The sequence below is a fragment of the Misgurnus anguillicaudatus genome, chromosome 18, assembly GCF_027580225.2.
Source record: "Misgurnus anguillicaudatus chromosome 18, ASM2758022v2, whole genome shotgun sequence".
NCBI classification, from domain to species: domain Eukaryota; kingdom Metazoa; phylum Chordata; class Actinopteri; order Cypriniformes; family Cobitidae; genus Misgurnus; species Misgurnus anguillicaudatus.
The window spans coordinates 34,293,491-34,314,387 of NC_073354.2; the positions used below are offsets into that span (position 1 = coordinate 34,293,491).

A 20,897-nucleotide genomic window follows, 5' to 3' on the forward strand; every position below is an offset into this window, starting at 1 on the left:
TACAGAAGAGTCAAGTTTTGAATAGGTAAAATATCGAAACCCTTTGGTCATTTTTTGCGTGACGCTAATGGCCTAATCAGCTTCAATGGATTATGCTAAGCTATGCTAAAAGTGGTATCGATACGATAAATGAGCATATTTTCCAAAAAAGTGTGTTCCTTTAAAAACAAGCAATTATCATAAAAAACAAGAATGAAACCTCTAACCTCAACGTCACAGGGGCAAAATCAAATCGTACTAAAATGCTTGGATATGGAATTAATACGAATTAGCCACTTCATAAAATATGTACGAATTTCCATGAGATAGCATTGGGTTTTTCTTAAAATAAGATACCACTTAGACGTGAACTACAACAATCAAAACTAGTGGGATTTTTTATGAAACCATTTGTTTCACTCGTTTTACTTTATTTTTTATTCTAAACTTGCATATAATGAAGTGAGATTTTGTTGTAAATATTAACTGCCAAGAGCCAAGCAAAGTTGAACACAGGACACTGAATTGAACATTAAGGAGGCTTAACCCCACATGCTGTGATAAACCAGTAGTAAACAATTTTAATCTGATGTAAAAGTCAACGGCTGACATTCTTGAGTAGCAGTGTGTCGACTTCAAACACAAATTCCAAATATTAGTCAGCATTTCTGACAGGTTAAAAATCCGAACGAGCGTGTGACTGACAGGACGATAGAGCTCGAAACAGGACAGGTTGACGGGCAGGGTAAGAGGGTGTCGGGGCCTTTGGAGATGTTACCTGTCAAAGGCCAGCCAAAAAGAGTCTCTTTTACTCTCTGAAGGCACTGATGGGCTAAAGGTTTCGTCTTATTTGACCTGTTATGACAGATCGGAACGTTTTTCCTTGCCGGGTGCGGCTGTGTACGCCAAACAGTTTTCCATCTTAATCTTGGTCAATCGTGTCCTCTCAATCCCCCTTCTAATGCACTGTATGGTTTTAGATTAAATTTACTGAGCAGATTTGAAGTGCATGATTATATTATTATGGAAATGCGAAAATGGCGCTCGGTTCAAATGTCACAATATGTCACAGCTGCTTGAAATGGCTTACCGTGACCCACTTGTGTTAATAAGATTGCATGCTGGTAGAATTAATAAATGACGTAAAGCACGCGAACACGACACATTCTCAAGAATGCTTAAACACACTCGAAATTCAAAACAGCATGATAGGGTTGTACATTCGACACATGCTATTTGAAGTGTTACATAAGTTTTGTGAGTTCTTTTAGTTGTTTTTATTTACTACTTGGGCTGTATAAAACCGTACCGTATACACTGCAGAAAAAATGATTTTCAAGAAAAAAAAAAGAAGTGCTTAAGTGCTTACGTGATTTTGTGCATAAAACGAGCAAAAAAATCTGCCAATGGGGTAAGCACATTTTTTCTTGAATTTTTCTTGAATTTAGTGTTTAAGAAAAATGTTTAAAAAAAATTTGCTTACCCCATTGGCAGATTTTTTTGCTTGTTTTATGCACAAAATCACCTTGAAAATCATTTTTTGCAGTGTCTACCATCAAAAGCGTAAAACAAGGGAGAAATTTCGCACACATCCCTGGTCGCTATTACGATCATCTGTCACCATGGTTACAGGCATCACTTATGGCGCTTTTCCATCGCATAGTACCACACGGTTTGGTTTGGGTCAGGTCGGGTCAGCTCACCTCACTTTGGCTTGGTTAGCTGTTCCATCTAGTTTATTATCACTTCGTAGTGGGAGGAATTATAGGCGTGTCATTATATTTGCGCTGCCTACTGCTGTGACATCATACAAGTGAGAGCGTCGTTGTACATCCCCATACTTAAGCAATATCGCTCAAGAAGGAGTGTGATGTAGCTCTATATTAGAGCTGTAATCGGGCCTTAAAAGTTAGGCCCGAAATGTCCGGGGCCCGACAGAATGCAGCCCGAACCCGAACGTTCATTTAGATTGACAGCTTTTTAAAAGCCCGAACCCGTTTACAGCCCGACATTATTTAAATGTGTGCACACACACAGCTTTTGTCAAGAATAAGAAATTTACACAGGTTTTAACATTATTTATTCATGACTAATAATCTACACGCCGCTTGGAAGTTAAAAAAAAATAAAATAAAATAAGTCATCTGTAACATTGTAACATCTCATTCTAAATAGGCTTATGCAATACACTATAAATATGCCAATAAAATTATTATTTCTTAACGAATTAAATTAAGAAAATACATTCTGAATTAAGATGGGAATTTGGCAATAACGAAATTAAGAGAAAGGCTCCGCGGGATTTGCGTCGGCACTTCTCTCCATTACTGCCAACATTAGTCTATATCCTCTGTCTAAATTATGTATTTAAGACTCGATTCATATTTTGTTATACATTGAAAAACCTACTCACCAAGATTAGGCTACATGTTTTTGGTGAGGAAAATCATTAAATCCACTGTAAATGAATTCAGCGCGGTCCTGCGCTACTGATAGTGCATCCAGCAGCATTGAACTTGACCGCTCATTTACCTCACAAAGCCGGAGCGCAAGCCCGAGCCCGGGCCGAGCCCGTGTAAAATGTTAGAAATGAAGCCCGAACCCGCCCGAGCCCGTCAGGTCCCGACGGGTCCCGTCGGGTTCGGGCAAAGGTCTTCAGCTCTACTCTATATCATCATGGCTGTGATTAGGCCAGAGGCACGAGGCCGTAGATATAGAGCTATATCACACGACTCCGAGAGCGATATTGCTTTTATACAACAGTTCGACGGCACACGTATGAAAAACGAAAACTAGAAAACAACAACGGAGATATTTTAAAAGCCTCTTTGTTTGAGAACTACTTCTTCCGCCACGGATTTGAGGGCGGCCAGAATGACAGGTAACACTTTCAGCTGCTTTGAATCTCATAATAACTCAATGGACGGATAGGCGTTTCTTTATATTAATGTTTCTTGGTCACAAAGTGTAGTTTTAAGATTAGTTCAGTCAAGAATATATATGTATTATATTTAAATCTACAGTCGATTAGTAAAGATAGCGCCTGTTTGAACGTTTGCTTAGTGAGATTCGGAACGTATGAGACCCAAAGCATGAGCGGACGTCAGTGTTCACTCGCCCCGCTGACCACCGCCCTCTCTGGGCTACATCTCTGACAGGGATTCCCTTGCTCTCATGTTGGCCTGATGGTCAAAATGAGATCAAATCAGCAGTATTTGGTGTCATGATGAAACTATTACTTGTTTTCTTATTCATATTTAGTTTCTTTTGTGTTGTTATTGTTTTGGCGCGAGGTAAAAGTTAATAAAACTATACTTCTATAATGTTACTATTGGTTTACCATTTCATCTTAACGCGATACGAGCACTCGGTTATTATTAGACTTCGTTCTTGTCAGTACTATATAAAACTGTTTGTTATAATTGTCAGAGAGATGTTTTTGCATGCTGCTTATAAATATACCAGTGGCAATATTCTCATAACATGTTTTAATAGTCACGTCGCGATTAAATAAATGATCAATGTCCACATTTAAAAGCTGCGGTGCTTACCTGCAGTTCCACAGTTTTTTCGCGTTCTAATAAGAGATATAGCTCCAGAAAAAAATGAGTGTTTACATTCCTCTTTCCAAGTGTTAATCGTCCACACGATGTGACAAGACATTACTCCCATTAACTTTAACATAACATCCAAGAGCGCTGATCTTTGACGGAATAATAAATTCAGATTGGGGATTCACAGACTGATTTACGAGCTAGTGAACTAATGAGACACACGGAGAGTGATTCAAAACAACGCGGTTGTGTGTGTCCGTGTGTGCCTGCAGTTTTCCATTGAGAGATGAGCCTGGTTAGGACCTCCATTCACTAGGTGGCGGAATGATACGAAAGGTGAAGCGGTTACTGTGCCGTTATCAGTAGAATATTGCACGCCTCTTACCCAATCAGATTCGAGAACCAGAAAGAACTGTTGTATAAATTTATTTATTTATCAGTCTGCCACAAAATTAAAATTGACCACCACAAATAGATGTTTGCACAACGCGTTTATCACTACCTCTGTTTCACATGACAGTTTCTGTGCAAACACCCGTGGCGTCGGTCGACGCGCTCCACTGAGCCTCATTTAAAGGGACACAAGGCAAGTCTGAGTATTATTTCTCTACTAGCTCCCCCTAGTGTCTGGGAGTAAATGCTTTCTATATCTGAGACTTTACAAGACGGAAGGACACCGGGTCGGATACAGCGAACTTGCAAGTGGGGTATTCTTCCTACAGACGGTAGGGGCGGGCGAGAGAGTCTTCATTCTTCATGTAATGAGTCATTTAACCATATACCGACTTACGAAGATGATTTATTAACATAAAAATGCTGCCTTGTGTCCCTTTAAGTTGCATCTAAGCATGCGAGCATGCGAACATGCGCGTCGCGAATGTGCCACCACAAACTGCAAGTCTGAAAAAACTGTTATGGTGTTCCTGATTCTCAACCTGTGGATGTTTTTCATTGCTAAAAGGGAGTTTGGGAACTTATAGCAGAGCACATGACAACAGGCTTACTCGAGACAGCGCAAGCTAGCACGAAGGTAAAGCTAATCTTTTACATTATAGTGATGACGCTGATAGTCAAAATTCTTTCAGCCCAATCAGTGATCTACAGTGTTTTCGCGTCACGTTTTGGAATCAGCTCGGGTCGCTTGGTGGTACTAAAAAAGTTTTGGGTACAACGTACTGCACCCAGTGGAAAAGCTCCCAAAAGTAAGCTGACCCAAACCAAACGGTGGGGTACTATGCAATGGAAAAGCGCCATTAATGGTGCTCCTTTAGCATTGTGTAAGCAGTGCAAAAGGTTATGGGTTCGAACCCAGAATAAAAATATATACTTTGTAGTGCACTGTAAGTTGCTTTGGATAAAAATATCTGCCGAATGCATAAATGTAAATGTAAGAATACAGCACATTAGAGAGGGGGATCGACTTCATACACGCATAATTCGACCCTGTCTGCTGTTCTGTGAACACGATCCTTCGAGAGCCGCACCTGTCATCACCCAAAATCTTTACTGGGTCAAATCAGCCCCTTCGAATTCTTCACCCGCGCTCAGTGTAACCCTCAGGTAACCTCAGGTTATCAGTGTAAAGGCATACTCTTTTCCACAGAGTATGTGATCTTTCGCTTGGTCATCCATAAAACAGGAGATGAAGGGCCCGGCTTAGCCGATCAATGACAGCACAGGTGACACAGTCTGTGAAGTTGCAGAACGCTCTGACATTTAGAAAGGAAATGGTAACATTCTCTTCTGAGCACCTCGGAGTCAAGCTATCCATCAGAAATGCACTTCCCAGAGTTTGTGCTCTAGATTTGCTCCATTACACTGCTTTCCGCTCTTTAAAGAAATCAAAATTGACCTTATTAAATTGAAGTAATAGTTCGTTTCTTGCTAAAAAGATTGCATGAATAGAAATTATGTCCTATTCATCATCAAGTGCGTGTAAGATGTTATTTTTGTTTTTGGAAGGTCGATTCCACCCCCAAAATTGTACAAAAATATTTCTGTTACTGAAACACGTCAAAATGTGTAATTAAAATAATTGACATTTTTAAATTGATTCGAATTCCTGTGATTCAATCATTTTAACACTTTACAACATGGTTGCTCATGTTAACATTACAAAATCAATTAACTAACATGAGCAATATAGTTTATCAGCATTTCTTAATTTCTTTTTAAGTCACATTAAAACAGGGGTAGCGAATGTCTTATTTTCCCACTCGTGATGTATATTCAAGTGAAATGGCTTCTGAAATGAGAAAAAGGAGGTTGAGACTTGAATTGATCTATTGTGAATTGATTGAAACTGTTGGAAGTTGGGTCATGTTGCTATTTACTAATCGCCGCGATCTTTTATCAGTCCCCTCCATCCCACCATTCCTCATGACCGGAAGTAAAGAGAGATCGTTTCGAGAATGGGAGGAGATCTCAGAGTTTTTGATGAAAAATTATGACGACATTTGAAATCATGAAGCTGATTGATAAGTCTTGTTTTCAGTAAAAATATCTTAAAATTCTTAAATTAAGATGCTTTTTCTCGATGAGCAAAACGACCCAAGAAAATAAGTCTAGTTTTTAGACCAAAAATATCAAATTTAAGTGATTTTGAGCATAAAACAAGCAAAAATATCTGCCAATGAGGTAAGCTATTTTTTCTTGAATTTGGTGTTTAAAGGAATAGTCTACTCATTTTCAACACTAAAATATGTTATTACCTTAACTAAGAATTGTTGATACATCCCTCTATCATCTGTGTGCGTGCACGTAAGCGCTGGAGCGCGCTGCGACGCTTCGATAGCATTTAGCTTAGCCCCATTCATTCAATGGTACCATTTAGAGATAAAGTTAGAAGTAACCAAACACATCAACGTTTTTCCTATTTAAGACGAGTAGTTATACGAGCAAGTTTGGTGGTACAAAATAAAACGTAGCGCTTTTCTAAGCGGATTTAAAAGAGGAACTATATTTATGGCGTAATAGCACTTTTGGGAGTACTTCGACTCGCCTGAAAAGTCCGCTCCCCTTCTCCCTCTCATAATGGGAGAGGGAGGGTGTTACTGCGCCGAGTCCAAGTACTCCCAAAAGTGCTATTACGCCATAAAATATAGTTCCTCTTTTAAATCCGCTTAGAAAAGCGCTACGTTTTATTTTGTAACACCAAAATTGCTCGTATAACTACTCGTCTTAAATAGGAAAAACGTTGATGTGTTTGGTCACTTCTAACTTTATTTCTAAATGGTACAATTGAATGAATGGGGCTAAGCTAAATGCTATCGAAGCGTCGCAGCGCGCTCCAGCGCTTACGTGCACGCACACAGATGATAGAGGGATGTATCAACAGTTCTTAGTTAAGGTAATAACATATTTTAATATTGAAAATGAGTAGACTATTCCTTTAAGAAAAATGTTCAAGATTTTTTTTGCTTACCCCATTGGCAGATTTTTTGCTTGTTTTATGCACAAAATCACTTAAATATGATATTTTTGGTCTAAAAACTAGACTTATTTTCTTGGGTCGTTTTGCTCATCGAGAAAAAGCATCTTAGTTTAAGAATTTTAAGATATTTTTACTGACTTTTTTTGCAGTGTACATTTACTTTAGTCTAGAACTAGTCTAACCCCTGTCCGGGAAAACGCCCCTTTGAATAATATATCCTTTTTAAATACAACAAAGCACTCCCCCAGTTTTCATTAATGTAAGAAAACATGTTACAAATTCCTCATTTAAAAAAAATGTCACAAATTCCTCATTTAAAAAAAATAAATAGGCAAAATATATATTTTTTGTGACTTTATAGTGAAATATGACCCACACAGGTTTCATGAGATGCCTGGTCATGTCTAACACACACAAACAAAATAAAAGTGCTTCACAAGAGCAGGTGTTTTCAAACTTTTTTGTCAGCCGAAACATGCATATTAAACAAATACAATATATTTTTGTTAGTGTTTTATTTAGTTTTTATGTAAATTATTTATTTACGTTTTATGATTTGATTCTAAATTATTAATATAAAATCATTTATTTACGTTTTATGATTTAAGCGTAATTGATTATTTTTTCCATCAACTCCAATTCCCACAAAACCACCAGGGGTTTATGAATCCCAGTTTGAGAAACCCTGCTATAGGACATTTCTTTTTGCTAAAGAAAAAAATCTTTAGCTATATAAAGAGAAAGATGGTTCTTATAATAACCTTTGACTGAATGGTATTGAGGAACCAAAAATGGTTCTTCTGAGGCATCTCCTGCCTGTGAAGAATCTTTTAAGCACCTTTATTTTTAAGAGTGCAGACCCAGTAAAATAACTTTTATATTTTCAACAATCATGAATAAATTAGATACAAAATTCCAACTATTGGCCCTGAATCAACTCGACACACAATTACTGTAGTCACCGTCTGTACATAAGTCTGGCATTTGGACACTAGCCTGGAATACTTTAGTCTCTAAACCTTCAGATGGTGCTTACGCTAAAGCAGATTCCCTAACGTCCCTTAAAACAGTTCGGGCCCCGTTCATGAACAGTAGCTCGTTCACACGCATTAGACTCAATGAACCGCTTGAAATGACACGTTATAACTCCCGCTGCGTGGAAATCCCCAGGGGTCCGACACCACGACACACTGATACACACGGATAACCCCGACTGAGCTCAACGTGTCTTAATCAGTGTGCGAGGGGTCTCGTATGACTATAGCTTTTTTTAGGAATGCAAATGAATGAGATATGCAAAACTGAATAATTATGAGTATGCAACTTGTACAAAATGATGCACATGCTATGCGACTTTTAAGATCTATGCACCGGAATTATTAGCTGAAATTTTCACACTTTTTATCAGCAGGAAACGAAAGTAATGAAAGCACATGATGTCCCCTCCCAAAGCTGGGATAAAATGTACCGTAAAAAACACATACAGTAAATGAGCCTAAATTATCACGCTGTTACCGCACAACATGTACGAAATTACAGGACCCTGTTACTACAGCTTAATTTTCTAAATGTTAGCTTATATAGAAGAAACCCCGCCACACAGCCCTCGAGTTTCTTACTGACTGATTAAAACGTCCAACTACGCAACACATTTAATTCGGTTGTTGCCCAAAAAAGAACTCTTTAAAATTGCCTGTGAGCGCCATTTCATGCTCAATCCTTTCACCAATTACGCTTAATAACTCTCATGCAATCTCTTGTAAATGCAGCCCGGGAACAAAAACTTGACCTCGGATGAATGAGGCTTAACCGTGCCAGACCACAACGAAAAAACACTACTTGAGCCGGGTCAGAGCTGGTACCAATGATCAAAAAGCCCCACATCCCATTAGGCAGAACTCTCAGTGGGGTAACCCAATTAAATCAACTCCATTTAATCAGAGCAAGGCGCACGGACAGAGGGGGCGTGGCCTTCCTGGCTGTCTGTTCGAGTGTAATCCCACCTCCTAATGATCCGCCGCTGTGTGCGGACAACCAGTAATTGGAACATGATGAAATTCCACTGCTGGGAATTGAGGAAGTGTTTCCAATCAATCAACCTCTTACATCTGAATTTCTTACAGGTCTTGCACAGGATTTGATTTAAGATTGCTCTTCTATACAAAATATAGAGCTGTGAACAGATTAAAGCCTTGAAACAAATGACATGATGTGCTGATGAATTAATAAAGTAAATTACGATAAATGTTTTTTATCAATTAATATACAGGTCTCATTCCAGTAAAGCACAGCTTCTGTTTTAAAGTGAAAGATCACCAAAAAATGAAAATTCGGTCAACATTTACTCACCAACAAGTTGTTTTAAACCTGTACACATTTCTTTGTTCTGCTAAACACAAAGGAAGATATTTTGAGCAATGTTTATAACCAAACCGTTTTGGGGCACCATTAACTTCCATAGTATTTTTTTCCTAAGAAGTCAATGGTGCTTCACTGTAAAAAATGACTTTCGTACTTTGTATTTTTGTCTTATTTTCAGTAAAAATATTTAAAAAATCTTAAATTAAGATGTATTTTCTTGATGAGCAAAATGACGTAGGAAAATACACTGCAAAAAATGATTTTCAAGGAAAAACATTTTTTAGTATTTTTGTCTTGTTTTCAGTAAAATTATCTAAAAATTCTTAAATTAAGATGCTTTTTCTTGATGATCAAAATGACCCAAGAAAATAAGTCTAGTTTTTAGACCAAAATTATTACATTTAAGTGATTTATGCAAAAAACAAACAAAAAAATCTGCCAATGGGGTAAGCAAATTTTCTTGAATTTTTCTTGAATTTAGTGTTTAAGAAAATTGTTCAAGATTTTTTTGCTTACCCCATTGGCAGATTTTTTTGCTTTTCTTGGGTCGTTTTGCTCAACGAGAAAAAGCATCTTAATTTAAGAATTTTTAGATATTTCTACTGAAAACAAGACAAAAATACTAAGAAATGTTTTTCTTGAAAATAATTTTTTTTGCAGTGTAGACAAAAATATAAACTAAGTAAATTAGTGCCTAAAACAAGCCAATAAATCTGCCAGTGGAATAAGAAAAATTTTCTTGAAATAAGTTTACTTTTTTCATAAACACTTACACAGCAAAAATTTATATTCAAGAAAAAAAAATTAGTATTTTTGTCTTGTTTTCACTAAAAGTATCTAAAAATTCTTAACTTAAGATGCTTTTTCTTGATGAGCAAAACGATCCAAGAAAATAAGTCTAGTTTTTAGACCAAAAATATCAAATTTAAGCGATTTTGTGCATAAAACAAGCAAAAAATTTGCCAAATGTTTCTTGAATTTTTATTGAATTTATTTTTATTGAATTTAGTGAAAAATGTTCAAGATATTTTTGCTTACCACATTGGCAGATTTTTTTGCTTGTTTTATGCAATTAATATTTTTGGTCTAAAAACTAGACTTATTTTCTTGGTTCGTTTTGCTCATCAAGAAAAAGCTTCGTAATTTAAGAATTTTTAGATATTTTTTACTGAATACAAGACAAAAATACTAAGAAATGTTTTTCTTGAAAATCATTTTTTTGCAGTGTAATTCAAATTTTTCTTATTCCACTGGCAGAATTTTTTTATTTATTTTTTTGCTTGTTATAAGCACTAATTTACTTTTACTTTATATTTTTGTGTCTAAAAACTAGACTTATTTTCATAGGTCATTTTGCTCATCTAGAAAATACATCTTAATTTAAGAATTTTTAGATATTTGTTCCTGCTTGATTACAAATATATTTCTTTGCTCATACATGCTTGAAATAACTCGAAGGTCAGTAAAGGATGACAGAATTTTCATTTTCGGGTGAACCATCCTTTCAAATAAGACAAGAATTAGCACACCAACAAGAGTTTAAAAACTGATGAAATGAGATGAAATATCAGTGATCTGATTTATGTTTTGGTTCATCAAAAACACTCACAGAAGAAAATAAGAAATCGATGGTCAAGCAAGGCTCGGTTTATATAAAAGTGGAACAGAATATAGCACAGCTGTACACAGACTTGCAATAAATGAGCTAACTGATGTATCTTTTTTGACAGGCTCGCGGGTGTAAAGAAATAAAACAGGATCTTTTGAGATATTGCAGTACCTCGGGTCTGCGCTGGATGATGATGCTCATCACAGACTAATGAGATCTTTGGAGTATACTCAGGTGTGCCTGCAAAAACAAAGGAGAAGAATCAGTAAATACAACGAGAGAGAGAGAGAGAGAGAGAGAGAGAGAGAGAGAGAGAGACTGCTATAATTAGAGATGTTTGCTAAGGTAAATTATTATTGCATCTACTCTTACAGGGTTTGGTCAGTGCCTAACCCCAATTAACTATTAAACTAATGTGCATAATAGATTCTGCCTTGGTTGTACTACCGTCATGAATGATATCTATACATACACATTTTTTATTTAAACCCATCCTATTATTATCCTTCTTTTTAGCCAGGCTTATACAATCCCCCACCTTAGCAATGTCCTCGTAACCATTCGAAAGACCTTTACCATTACAGCAGACATTAACAGTTAAGTATTGTACACAAAATAAATCAAACTGTTAATATTTATAACTGTAACGCAAAAATAAACAGGAGGTCTGGCAGCTTGGCAAAACAATCCAGCGAGGTTTATAACTTCTGACGCTTCCCTTGTGTAAATTACAGGTACAGTAATCAAACAACACAAAATACACAAACAGAATCCACACCATCTGGCAACACCGTCCTTTAACAGAAAACAACCTGCACTGTTCAAATCCGGACCTTTGGGAAACAGACATCACGTCTGCTTGAGTTTCTTTTCAGTACAGAACGACAAAATAAACTTTTTGAATACAGTAAATGCAAGAAAATAAAATGAAATCTACTTTGTTAGAGAACATCTGCATGTCACAGTGATACTAAGATAAAACATGAATGTTTTGTATCTTCTCGTCGTCATTTCACTGTCTACATTAACTGCAGACCCAATATATTCTGGCTGTGAGTAACTCACTTCTATCCAAAATAAACTTGAAGTCGTGTTTGCCAAAATAACTGTATGATATCACATAAGCAAAGCCAAAATGATTACCGGGTGTTTGGGTTCATTCATTTATTTTACTTTATTTATTATACGTCTATTAAATTTTCACTAACAGCCCAAATTTTGCCTTGTTTTAGCCTAGACGTCTGAGCTGGGTTTGAACGCCCATTAGACATCTTTTAAATGCAAAAGTGCTTGCTAGGAATAGTGCTATAGACCCTTTTCGAGATGTCACAGTTACGTCACTGCAAGCTGCGCGCACAACGTGGTTGCAGAAAACAGTGGAAATTAATTACACACAATTGAAACGAGGAAGATAACTCACTAGAAAATGTCTTGTTGTGCTGGCGAGTGTCAGAATAGGATTGCCAAAAAAAATATGTCCTTTATTTTTATAGTATACCGTTGTCGAAGACACCATTTGAAGATAAACGTAGGCATAGGTGTCATGCCCATTCAAACTGAGGAGGCACTTGCCCCCTCGGTTTTTTAAGCCAAATGGATTGTCTAAACATATTTTTTATCATTATGAACATTAAACTCAATCACGTGGCTATAACTTACATAATTTTCGTTGTTTATTTACTTTATTGATTTAAAATTGCATTAATTTTATAGGATAATGCAGTTGTTGTGCAAAATACATTAAAGACAAAGTCATTAAACAAAACGTAAATAAACAAAACATGCTGTTTCAGTTTCAGATGTAAATATGATGCCAAGATGTAATTATTCCGATTGAAAAGTATTTGATATGAAAGTTAGTTAACACTTTTATTTTGGAGGTTTTTGCATTCGCTCAGATTGTTAGAAATGTAGGTGCCATGGAAAAGACTGAAAGCTCTATAATATTTCGTTTGATATCTGTGTATGCACAAATTTCTGTAAGCTGTGCACACTGTGCCCCCTTAAAAAAATTGGTGTATGACCCCCCCTGAATGTAGGTGTTTATGGTTGCAATAAGCCCTTAAACGAACAGACTGGAGTGATGTAATATATTTCCCTCTATGTGTTTCTTATAGCGTTTTTATCACGTTACATTTATAGTTTATTTGGAATAAATGCTTTTTTAATATTGAAAAAGCAATAATATCACCATTTATTAAAGATTTATTTTTTTTCGTTCTCTATTATTTCTTTTTACCTTATATCTTATGTCTTTTTCCTGTTTATTCTAAAATTATTATGTTTACATACTTAATAAACACATAAATATAGCACACACACGTAAAGTGTTATTAATAAATAAACAGGCCTATGCATTAAAAATTTTATGTAAACATAATAGTTTTATAATAGTTTTAGAACAAACACATAGGCTAAATATAAGGAAGAAATAATAGAAAACAGTAAAATTATGAAATATTTAATAAATGGTATTATATAGAAAACATGATAGTGTTGCTTTTATATGTACTTTAGCGATTCACACTGTAAAAATAATCGATTTCCCAATAAAGAACAATAAATATACATTACAAACATGCATATCAGTAGCCAAGCCTAAAAAAATCTAAAATAATAAACGTAACGTGATTAAAACGCTATAAGAAACATGGCACTAAAGGGAAACATACGGGAATCAGACTTCGACAGAACACCGAATCCATAAAAAAAAAAATCACGGTTTAATGCTCAAACACTTCTCACAGCTAATGCGGAGATATCAATTTCTGCAACCAGTTTGGCTCCGCCCACAAAAAACGTCATCTCTGTTTGCAAACACGAAAATGGTCTATACAAATTTGAACCTGGACCACCAAACCAGACATAAGGGTCAGAGTTTGAATTTAAGATTTATACATCAAGTTGAATAAATAAGCTTTCTATTGTAAGGACAGAACCATATTTGAGATACAACAATGTGAAAAAATTCAAGTTCAAATAAAGTACTTAGCAACACATATTACTAATAATAAATAAATATTAAATAAATTTACGGTAGGAAATTTACAAAATATGCTCACGGGACATGATCTTTACTTAATATCCTTAATATAATGATTTTTGGCATGAAAGAAAATTTTTTCATTTTGACTCATACAAAGAGTTTGGTTCCAAAACGCAATAAACGTCATTGTTTTTTTTATTGTTACCACCAAAACCATTATTGTATCTGGTCAGTATTAAAAAAAGAAATACTTAATTTCACCCATAATCCGATATATGCTGTGTTCTTCTGTCATCTTTTCTCCCTTTTTTCCCCAAAAAACGCAATGAATGCCAGTCCTCCTTCTCTGCAGAATGCAATAAATCCACTCAACAAATCACAGCGCACCATTCCACACATTGTAAACAATAATGGTGGCGCTTTGATTACACACAAAATCCTAGTTTTCCTCATCTACTTTGTACTTTGTGATTAACAAACAAACAAAAACAAAATAATACTTTGATGGCATTGATAAACCTGTGGTGGTTTTCTGTGACGGGAAAGAAATATAAGCCATCAAAATCGAATAATTTATGCAAGAGGCACTCGTGAGAAAAATGCCGGCTGTTGCTTGTTCTCACACGACAGCATCAAGTTTCTGTCATGCTAACACATTGACCCACGGGAGATCTTATGAAAAACTTTACATTATTTTACTCAGTCAATGAAAATCGAGCAGGACCAAAACATTTTACAGCTGATCGCTGTCAAAAAAAGTTCAGCGACGACGTCCCGAATATGACAGCAGCAATGACAGTGTTCTTAATATGACAAAGTAAGTGTTTTGATTAATGCAATTAATGTTTATTTTTTACCACTAGTCAACTAAATGAATATAAAATGGCAAAGATGAATGCACATTTATATATCGATTCAATACATTTATAGCATTTTGAAAAATAAAACTTATAGGGGCGGTTTCCCGGACAGGGATTAGACTAGTCCTAGACTTAAACACTTTTAAGAGCTCTCCAAACTGAAAACAACTTTCACTTACAGATCTTAAAATACATCAGGGCCCTTTGTTTTACTTCAAGATGCACACAGGTAATGTTTTTAGTAAGGCATGTTGTTTAAAACTAGTTATATTTCCTAATTAAACTAAGGCCTAGTCCTGGATTAAGCTAATCCTGGTCCGGGAAACCGCCCCATAATGGATTTATTGCATTTTGTGGAAAAAAAAATATCAGTTTTTATAATAAATCTTTGAAAATCAAATACATTTTTTTAAATTGAATTTTTTATGATTTTATAACCTAAAGAGGCTATGTGAAAGTTTGTAACAGAAAATAGTGGTTTTCATCTTTTAACAAATTTTTACCCAAATTAGGATGGATTTATTGCGTTTTGGAACCAAACTCTTCAAATATATCCGTGCCACTTAAGACTGGTTTTGCAATCCAGAGTCACATAATTTCTGGCCTAAATTGTTTCAATTATCCTGTACTAGCATGCTAGTCCATGTGTTGGTTGAACGATACACGGCCTAAACAGAGACAAGCATGATATCATCTGAAAAATGTATTTGAACTGTAGCGTGGGAGAAATATGACTAAAATAAACGTGTCACGACCGCTGATACGAACAAACAACATGACCTCATCCATCCTTTCAAATGGCACAACGTTACGAAAAGCAGCATTCAGAAAAGCTGCTTTTTCCCGGCAGTGATGAGCAGACCTCTTCTAATGGAGTACGTATGTCAAATTTTGCTCCGGAATATAAAATAGCATTCGCTTTTCGGCCCGCGTTTGAGAGCCACGCGGTGCAATCAACTGACAAAGCCGTCAAGATGAAGTCATGACACAGTAAATCAAGTGAAATTCAAGTGAATTTCAGCCTTTTACTGGGTTACAAAAAAGAACGGGGACAAAACGCAGATAGGGAGTAATAATCCATTCTTTCCTCGATTATATAAACGTAATAGGATTCTGAATGCAATCACTGTCTAACCTAATGCTTTTAGAGACAGCGACGAATCTCATCTGATTGCGTCTGGACAGAATGATTCCCAAGTCTTTGCTTTTCTATTCGCTCATCTCACACGTATCCTGACCCTTTCATTTCATCAGGCATGCTTTCCGATCTATTCAGATGCGTGTTTACTTTGTCGCAAAATGAGAAATGTACCACCATTACATCAAACACGAGCGTTTACTTCCCCGAAGGTTTCGGCTTACGAGCGATCTCGTGCTTGCCGTCTCGGCTCCCGACCTTCATTTGCACTTCGTCAGGGAAACAGACATTTTATGTCAGGACGCCGGGGAATGAAATTAATAAAGAAAACGCATGGTAGATTATCTTCAATTATGAATACTGAGAGAGGAGTTTAAAAAATAGATATGCAGTAAGAAATAAAATTCTTATAGAGGCGTAGATGGAGTCAAACGTGAAAAAGTTAACATCTACAGGGCACCAGAGTGTATCATGTTTATGCCGTGTGTCGCTTTGGAAATGTTTACATTATTTATCCTATATGGGTTTAAGTAAAGTAAACACATGAACTCTTTTTTATTGAGAAGGGCCTGTCTCTTATTATAAAGAAATGTAAACACAGTAAAGACCGTTTAAACCATTTCATGGGCCATTTTTTTTAAATCGGCTGGTTAGTTACCATTCCGCACACACTCCTCTAAAGACATTTATAGTGTATTAATTGCTAGATCAGTCCCGTAGGAGCCGTCTTGGGTTTAATGTTTTGTTCAGGGGCCATGGCCATAATTAAGTTGGTTTATGAACTTGCTAACTCAGTAACTCCCCAGTACTCATTGCGTGGACTGAACCTGCAACCTTTGTGTAAAAAAATAACCACCTGGCTCCCACCACACCAGCCTTTTTTTTAACAATAGAGTCGGCCATTTCAGAAGGACAATTCTTCAGTCTCCACTCCGCAATTATTGTCCAGCTGTCAACACACAGTCAAGCAATAAATCATCTCTCTAATTATCAATTGATTAAAAAAGCTATCTGACGAAGAAACTGACTTGCAGGCGTAATACATCAATTTTAATGACAATTCTTAATCCGAAAGACTTTGCAATCACCAGAGACCAATTACCGGCCATGAGATAGAGGCGAACCATTAATAACAACAGTTACTCGGTATTGTCTCAACATCGTCTGGAAAGACTGCCAGTGGTTCATTTAAAATTGACTGGTTATCGGCAGGAATTGTGTTATACCAAATCTACAACTCATCTAATCTTGACATTCTTCTTTTTAAAGGGATAGTTCGACCAAAAATGAAAAAAATGTAATTAATGACTCATCCTCATGTTGTTCCAAACTCATAAGACCTCCGTTCATCTTCGGTAAACAACAAAAAAGATGTTTTATATTTAGTCTGAGAGCTTGTTGACCCTTCATTGAAAATCTACGTACGATATACTGTCCATGTCCGGAAAGGTAATAAAAACATCATTAAAGTTGTCCATATAACATCAGTGGGTCAGTTAGAATGAGTTGAAGCATCGAAAATACATTTTGGTCCAAAAATAACAAAAATTACAACTTTATTTAGCATTGTCTTCTCTTCCGTGTCTGTTGTGAAGCACATGCGCAAGACTTAAGTCACGTGACTGCATTGACGCGGATGACGTGTTATCCTCAGACATGTTTGCGAAGTTTTGTTTTTCAAACTTACAGTGTGCGTCTCCCTCAGATTGTAAACGAAGCCCGGGCGCACAAAAAAAAAACGATGAGGCGCACCAGATAACACATCAGCCACGTCGTATGTCATCCGCGTCACTGCAGTCACGTGACTCCAGTCTCGCGCATGCACCCCACAACAGACGCGGAAGAGAAGACAATGCTAAAAAGTCATAATTTTTGTTATTAGTGGACCAAAATGTATTTTTGATGCTTCAACACATTCTAACTGACCCACTGATGTCACATGGACTACTTTGATTATGTTTTAATTACCTTTCTGGACATGGACAGTATATTGTACGTAGATTTTCAATGAAGGGTCAAGCAAGCTCTCGGACTAAATCTAAAACATCTTAAACTGTGTTCTGAAAATGAACGGAGGTCTTCGGAACAACATGAGGGAGAGTCATTAATGACATTATTTTCATTTTTGGGTGAACTATCTCTTTAAGACTATAGAGATAACCAATGCATTTATGAAGGGTAGATATAAATAATCACTTCCTGTGGTCCTATCCCATTTTTAAGTTTTTTGGCTTTGGCATAAATAGGTTATGTTAGATTTAGATATCTGTAAACTAATTTGGTCCAATTTAGTAGATTTGTTGTGTTTCTTGTAGTCCAAGAAAAGAGATTTACGTTGGAAACGTTAACTCGCGTGATTGTTTATTTTGGGGTATGTACCTGCATATCGTTAAGATGTACTAATACACACTTACACACCAAAGAAAATGTAAAATCGTGAATCAGACCATTGGTGCTCTTTAATAAACATCCGAATTCAGTTATGCATCCAAAGATTAAAAAAAAGTTAATCTAGCCGGTTCATTTTGATTAAAAACAAATAATGGGGCTGAAAAAAGAAAGAAAAAAATACTGTGTATTTGGAGCAACCATGGAGCAATATAATTATCATCTTTTAATAGAGCTTTTTCCGGTTACTACAATTCGCCTTTGTTCAGCTTCACACAGAGGAGAAAATTACATTTCTGTCACATCCACCGCCACATGTTAAGAGTTCCCGGCTACTGAAGCCCAGCACAGCGGACGAACAAACATCTACGTCACACCGTTTTAATTCTAAAAGCATCTAATAACAGTGAACATTTTACTCATTGTTTCGCGTTTATAATTATATTCCCCGCTGGCTGCGTTTGTAATGAAGGCGGCAACATATAATTTTCTAAACCATATTATTCAAATCTAGCATGACAATGGCCGTCTTTACCCAAATCATCTCACTTTATCCAATTTTGTTTCTCTCCAACTGCTTCTAATTCGCACTGAACTGCGTTGTACAGGCACAGATTGTTTGTGACAATTCCACATTCATCATCACCAGCATTAATACTGCGGCACATAATTTGCTCTGTTCTAAAGGAAATCAGAGCCAAGTACAATGATCAAATTATTCAATTGTGAAAAGCATCATAAATCCTAGTTGCAAACAGGAACAAAGCAACTAATCTCAATGTAAAGACACAGTTTAGCACCATGAGCCAGACAAAACGTTGCTGAATGCTGGACTCTGTTTACCAGCATGCACCACAGCATGAATAATTACCACTTTAATTATAGTTTTTTTTACCATTTATTGCTGTTTAAATGATGTTTTTTGCTCAATTTAGGCAAGGCGCATAAAAATCATAGTTTTAAAGAGACACTTCACTTTTTTTGAAAATAGGGTCATTTTCCAGCTACCCTAAAGTTAAACATTTAAACATTTGATTTTTACCGTTTTGAAATCCATTCCGCTGATCTCCGGGTCTGGCGGTACCACTTTTAGCATAGCTTAGCATAATCAATTGAATCTGATTAGACCATTAGCATCACGCTAAAAAATAACCAAAGAGTTTCGACATTTCGTTGACTTCTTACATCATGTACTAAGACAGACGGAAAATTAAAAGTTGTGATTTTCTAAGCAGATATGGCTAGGAACTATAATCTCATTCCGGCGTAATAATCAAGGACATTGCTGCAGTAGCATGGCTGCAGGAGGCCCAATGATATTACGCAGTGCCTGAAAATAGTCCCCTGCTTTTGAAAATTACCAAGGGGACTATTTTCGAGCACTGCGTAATATCAAATCGCAATTTTTTTATTTTCTATCGTTCTTAGTACACGATGTAACTACAGAAGAATCAGGTTTTAAATAGGAAAAAATATCAAAACTCTTTGGATTATTTTTAGCACAATGCTCATTTTCTAATCAGATTCAATGGATTATGCTAAACTATGCTAAAAGTGGTACCGCCAGAATCGGAGATCAGCTGAATGGATTCCAAAATGGTAAAAATCAAATGTTTAACTCTAGGGGAGCTGAAAAATTAGCATATTTTCAAAAATATGTCCCTTTAAAGAAATTTAAAAGAGGAACTATATTTTATGGCGTAATAGCACTTTTGGGAGTACTTCGACTCGGCGCAGTAACACCCTCCCTCTCCCATTATGAGAGTGAGAAGGGGAGCGGACTTTTCAGGCGAGTCGAAGTACTGAAGTGCTATTACGCCATAAAATATAGTTCCTCTTTTAAATCCGCTTATAAAAGCGCTACGTTTTATTTTGTACCACCAAACTTGCTCGTATAACTACTCATCTTAAATAGGAAAAACGTTGATGTGTTTGGTCTTTTCTGGCTTTGTCTCTGATTGGTGCCGTTGAGTGAGTGGGGCTAGGCTAAATGCTATCGAAGTGTCGCAGCGCGCTCCAGCGCTTACGTGCACGCACACAGATGATAGAGGGATGTATCAACAATTCTTAGTTAAGGTAATAACATAGTTTAATATTGAAAATGAGTAGACTATTCCTTTAAAGGAATAGTTCATCCAAAAAAAAAAAAAAATGATATCATTATTTACTCACCGTCAAGTTGTTGCAAACCTGTATAAATTTCTTTGTTCTGCTAAACACAGAGAAAGTTTTTTGTTATCAAACAAGAAACGGGAGCACCATTGGCTTCCATAGTAGCAAAACAACACTATGGATGTTAATGGTGCTCCAAAACTTGCCTCAAAATATTGTCATTTGCGTTCAGCAGAGCAAAGAAATGTATACAGGTCAACTTGAGGGTGATTAACTCTTTCCCCGCCATTGACGAGATATCTCGTCAATCAAGAGAAAACTCTTCCCCGCCAATGACGAATATTTTCCTTCCTCAACTTTTTAAACTCAGAAGTATTGCCCTCTGGCAAGCTGCTGCATGTCCGTGTCTGTTTTAAAGATCGCTCTGAATGGGATCTCTATGAAAAGTCCGTCACTAAAATGGAATTATCTCTGCTT

General features: G+C 36.3%; 1 protein-coding gene across 5 annotated transcripts in view; it reads right to left on the bottom strand.

Moving 5' to 3' along the window:
* The window catches only part of LOC129429261 (kelch-like protein 29), a 371,472-nt gene that overhangs the window by 331,160 nt on the left and 19,415 nt on the right, over nucleotides 1–20,897 (bottom strand). For 4 of the 5 annotated variants that reach the window (XM_073856371.1, XM_073856370.1, XM_055185821.2 and 1 more), the window contains exon 2: nucleotides 11,108–11,176. The exons of the other annotated variant lie outside the window; for it this stretch is intronic. The gene's annotated coding sequence lies outside the window, so the exon portion shown is untranslated. The remainder of the gene's footprint in view (nucleotides 1–11,107; nucleotides 11,177–20,897) is intronic. 5 annotated transcript variants of the gene reach the window in all.